Source organism: Egretta garzetta, unplaced genomic scaffold, assembly GCF_000687185.1.
Source record: "Egretta garzetta isolate BGI_Z169 unplaced genomic scaffold, ASM68718v1 scaffold467, whole genome shotgun sequence".
NCBI classification, from domain to species: Eukaryota; Metazoa; Chordata; class Aves; order Pelecaniformes; family Ardeidae; genus Egretta; species Egretta garzetta.
In genome coordinates this window covers 60,671-66,131 of record NW_009260196.1, presented here as the reverse complement: position 1 = coordinate 66,131, position 5,461 = coordinate 60,671, and the positions used below count along the sequence as shown (strand labels likewise).

Genomic DNA, 5,461 nt, shown 5'->3' with positions numbered 1-5,461 from the left:
GTTTGCCTCCCTCCGTGGGAAGCGGCGGAGCTGCAGGTGAGGGGAGCTCCCCTCTTGCAGTTCCGGAGGGTGCCCCGCAGCCTGTGCTGCACTGCATGGGAGCCCAGGAGCTGCCCCTGGGTTTGTTAGAGGCGTAAGGAAACGGGCGGACAGGGGGACGCTGTCTTGCACCGACCGCGTGGGAGTTTTGAACTCTTAAGGGGAGGAAGAGGAAAATACCGTAACTCGCACACAAATCCAAGATGGGCACTCCTCAAGCGGGTGTGCAGGAGGCGCGCTGCAGGAGAGGAAGCTGCTCTTTCACCGTCCCTAACACGCAATTTTCTACAGCACCCCCCTTCAAAGAAACCTTGACGGTAAGATCTTACCCAATAGGCCAAAGCAGGACCTTCAAAGCCCCCCCAATGCAATTTTCTTTGCACTAGCTGAGAGCTGCTCAAACTTTACAGGGAAAAACCATCCCGTTCAGCAGTATCCAAGAGAAGCTCATCTCCAGTGGTTTTCTAAAGTGCCCATTTCCTAATGTGTTTTCTTGGCCACGTTGATTTATTTCCTACTGCGAAGAAAAGGTACACCGTCTCTCACTGCCAACTCCAAATAGCTCTTGCTATGGAAACTAACAACTAATTATTAACTCCGCTTCCCTCCAGCTCAAAGCATCAAACTGAGTAGTCGCTTAAAATCCATTCCTGTAAACGCTGAGGGTAAAAACACTCGAGTACAGCCAGGAGGGAACACCAGAATCAGCCTATTCCTGCACGGCAATCTGAAGCCGCTTTGTAAGCAGTAAATGTGCCCATATGCTGGCAGGGGACCCTCTGGTATCTGAAACCCTGTGCATGCATTTGTCAGTGACTTAAGAGAAAATATTCCATTTCAAAGTTGGATTGAAAACATGCCGCCCCGTGGTATTGCTTATGTTAGTGTACTTCCAGTGTAATAAGGACTATTCATACTTGAAACATTTGCATGTTGACTGACTGCAAATAATGGTTTTCTTTCATGCTTGACATGCCTGCTATGCATAGCAGGTGATCCTAAAAGCAGCCTGTAGATTTAAAGCGAAGTAAAAACCGTAGGAAAAAATCTTATTTGAAATTACAGCCACTTTTCGTGCTAGAGAGAACTTTTAACTCTTGTAACACTCTTTTTCCAAAAGAATTAGATGGGTCTTCCTGAATTCTTCATGTCTGTCTTCCATTGTGTTTATGTTCTTCTAAAATACTTTCTGTGATCCAATTACGCAGAGGGAAGTTGGTACAGAAAGCTTAAGTCAGAAAGAACAGCCTGTTTTATTTATTGAGCACTGGAGTGTTTTCTCACGAAATCTCTGTGCCTTTGGTCACAAAGGTAGCCTTCATTCTTCATATAGTCTGGTTATATGTAAATATCCCAATTAAAACAACAGTTCGGTGTCGCTCTTCCATTCATGCCGCTTTGCTGTGGATGGTCTCTATGCAATAATGTCAGAAAAGCTGTGAACAGAAGATTTTGTAATCACAGTCTTATTCATGTAGTTTTATGTAAACCTGCTAATCACAAAATCTTATTTATTAAGGTATAAAACGCGCCTTTTGTGTCTTAAGAAAGACTTTGGCGGGGTAGGGGAAAGCTTTGTTGTTGTTGTTAATCTTTAAAAAAGAGCAACTTTTTTCTGTCTCGTTTTTGCTGATGCTGTGCACCGGAGGAATAAAAAATCAATAGGAATCAATAGCAGAAAAGTCTGTAATGTCATTCTTTAGCCATCCAGATTTTCTGTTTTTCTTCAGGTGTTTGAGTAAAGTACGTGTTAGCAGCAAGAAACAGAACTGTCGAACAAAGATTAAAATAGCAGTTTCATCTGCTTGTAATGGCTCATGTTATATCTGTAATATATTGTGTTCTGTCTGTCCGGTTGTTGATAGAGCCTTCCTAGAAATATTACCTGATTTGAAAACAATCAGAGAGGAAAAAATGAAAGAGTAAGAAGTCACTTAGGCTTTCTTATTTCTTTATCGATAATGAAGAGCTGTGATTTGAAGTATGGAAGGGGAGGGGGGGAAAGCAAAGGGACACTTAAACGCTCTTGATAGGCACAGTCAGTGTAAGAAAGACCGATTCACCTATAGCCCAGGTATATCCGGTGAGATTTGTCTCGCAGCATTCCTGTGGCCCGTTTATACTGCCTACGCTGTACAAAAGCGCCAGAAAGCTGGCCGATCAGTTGTTAGAGAATTCTCCCAGTTCGGAGCACTGTTGGGATAGTACAGGGACAGCACCGCAGTCTGTGCTCTTCCTCACCCACGCTGGCATCTAGTGGGGGGAATGACCCTGAAGAAGAATGGGACGCTGCTGAAAAATCAAGGATCAGATATAATTCCTGGGTAGTGCATTGGCACCTCATGGGCATTAACGGGGTACTCCTAAGTATCAGGTAGTATCGCTGATAGCAGAGGGAGTGTTAGTTTGCTCCAGTATACCAGAGGCTTAACGCTGTCCCAGTTTTCAGCCCTGTATTGAGAATAGCTCAACTACATCTACGATTCAGGTCTAACACACCTGCTGAATGTGCATCGGTGAAATCAACCTGGCATATCGTCAGTGAATCATTAGTAAATCTGTGTAAATTAGTGAATCAATAGTAAAATTGCTATGATCAGGCCTGACTATACAAAACCAAACTTGACAAGTTAGACTAGTCATAAACATTTAGGATTAGGGAAATTAGGATTAGGGAAATTTAGGATTAATTTCCCTGTGCCCTTCCATCTAGCTGCTGGAAAGACTACAACTCCAGCCTCACTTCTTCATCAATCAGGTTGAAAAAATCAGCTGTCAGTACATAACGATGGAAAAAATGTTAGCAGTTTAAATTGGACAGTGCTTGGAGTAGGGGTTCGTAAGTATCCATGCAACAGTACCAAAAAAAATAGAATTATGCCTTAGTTATTTTCTTCCTTTACCAGAAAGGACCAGTATCTCTCTTTGGTGTGTCCTATACACTGTCCTCTTTTAACTGCGGTCTACTCCTGAATATAAATGTGGATCAAGGTAGACTGTTATTTTTAAAGCACAATAGCTTTTGAAGCAGGTTAAGCCAAAAAAGTAACAAGGAACTCTTGTTCTGAAATGAATTTCCACACATGGATTTAGTTCCTTGCAGGAACAGCTAATCAGAACAACCTTAAGGCAAGAGGGAGTGCTTTTTAATTATCCACTTTTAAATGCTCATTAACCAGTTGTCCAGTAAGGGTGAGCAGTAGTATTGATGCCAGTGGTGCCCTGTGGCAAATTTTTACCATCTGCTTGTTAATAACAGCAACCTAGCATAGAAGGCTTATGGGTTCCTTAGTGAGAAACATCAGCCCAACTACTTGGACTAAGTGTAAAATCTCTGCCAGAAGACAAATTATTTCAAGTCTTTTCCTAATATTTATGCACAAGAAATGAGAGGCTTTCTTCTCAAGAGGGATTGTGTGGGAAAATCTGTGTCTTCACTAAAATAAAATCCTGCTGTGTGAGATATATTATGTCTTGAGATCTTTAATTGTTCCCACAGCAGCAAAAATTCTACATTCATTTCAGAAAAATACTTAGGTGACTCCCAACTACCCTCTCCCTCAGTGGACCAAAATCTTCCATCATCCTTTCCTTCATGATATGTATCCCTACAAATCAGCAAGCAGTGTATGACTGCCGCCTCCTTTTTAGAGAGCCTGTATTTCTCACTTATTGAGCAAACAACTGGAAACAATTAACCAACTCTTGAACTCAGTGAAATTTAACATAACTAACACAGGACCATCTGGCATAGACTATCACTTCTCTACAGAAACACTTCAGTGTGCTGTTCAGTGTGTTAAAAGTGCTTGCAAATATAAGCAGAATTAGGGAGGGCGGGACAGTGTATCTCACCTACCTCATAAAATTCTAGCTAACTCCTGCAATATTCCTCTTAGAAATTCATAACTCATTAGGATCTTTGGGAAACGCTGTTTATGCAGACTATTTTATTTTCACAAAGTAAATTGTTTGGGAAGTGGTGTACTTTTAAAATATTTTTGCCACCTGTTCTTCTGGAAGCCATAAAAAGAGTGAAAGTTGGTGCAACAACCAAAGAGCTGTTTGGTTTTTTTTTTTTGTAAAAGAATTGTCTGCCGTGCATGGATTGTATACTTTGTGTGAAGTGGTTGTTGCTAGCTCAGATACGAAAAAAACTTAAATTATCTACCATATACTGTCCTAAACTGAATGAAATGGTATTAGAACAAACTTTTTTTTTTCTTTAGGTAGGGACTGTTTCTGTCTCCTCCTTTGGATAGGTTTGTAGTCTCAAAATCCACACAACAGTGATTTATCTGTAAAATCAGGTCTTGTACAGGCGCATAAGAAGGGCCACAAAATTTAATGTAGGCATCTTTAACAACACCAGTTGAAGCCTTAATCACATAGATACAAGTCCAAAACATTTCTGTCTGTTAATTCACTTCAAATCATACTTATTAACAAACACTTCCCTAAAACAGTTTCAAGCACAGGAATTTCATACTAGAATTCTGCAACTCCTACATAGTGCTCCAGCGCTATAAAACCTCACTGCTGAAGCTGCGCAAATATCCCACTGAGCAGAGATTAAATCCAACGCATTAAATATGTTCCAACAATTATTCTCCATCCCTTTCCTTATTCACCATGCGTGTCCTGATAGGTTTACTGACATAGCTACACAGCAAGTTGTCTGCAGGGTTGCCACGGGTCTTATTTTTCATGGATGTGAATAATTTAAGTCCTGAAAACTGAGTAGGGTTTTTTTTTCCTCTCTCAACTGTACATGATTTTGCATTTGTAGACTGCATTTACTGCTTTAAGGGGCCAAATCACCCAGCTTGTTTGGGTCTGTCTTGTGTCCTCGCCTCTCCTCCCTAACCTGACTGCTCTCCTGACTAACCTGAAGAGAAGTTACCTTAGTTTCGCACGATTCTTTAAATTATTATAATGGAGCGTGGCATAAAACACGAGAAGTAACCATTTGGCTTGATGAAAATTACTATTTACCTCATGTTTCCTTCTCCAGATCTGTTTTTGACTACAAGCGATGCTTTGAGGCTCTGAGTTTCATTAGTAGTCTCTTTTACGGGACTGTTGCTGAGACCTTGGTGTCAGACCACTGAGTCTGTTCTCCGTTACGTGTTCCATACTGACCCGCTGAAAGACTTCCAAGGGACTAGTGAGACTCAGCTGTTTGTTTTGAGGAGATAAAAGGGGAGGTTGGGCAATTGGAAATGTCCGTTATTATTTTTTTGCCAGCCAAAGGAGGCAGGCGAGCCGGCCCTTCTGCCAGGTGCTGCACTAAAACTACCCTTTACCTCCTCCTGCGGCGGGCGGCGCTGCGTGTGGTACAGCGGGAGGGGCGCTCGGTGGGCGCGGGGCTCGCAGGCGGCGACCGTTAACGCTCGGCGCGCGCGGCGGCCCTCAGCGGGAC

At 42.2% G+C, this 5,461-nt stretch overlaps 1 protein-coding gene across 1 annotated transcript in view; it reads left to right on the top strand.

Annotated features, from left to right (window-relative positions):
• INTU (inturned planar cell polarity protein) overlaps positions 1-5,461 on the top strand; it is a 152,539-nt gene that overhangs the window by 98,792 nt on the left and 48,286 nt on the right. The window lies entirely within an intron of this gene.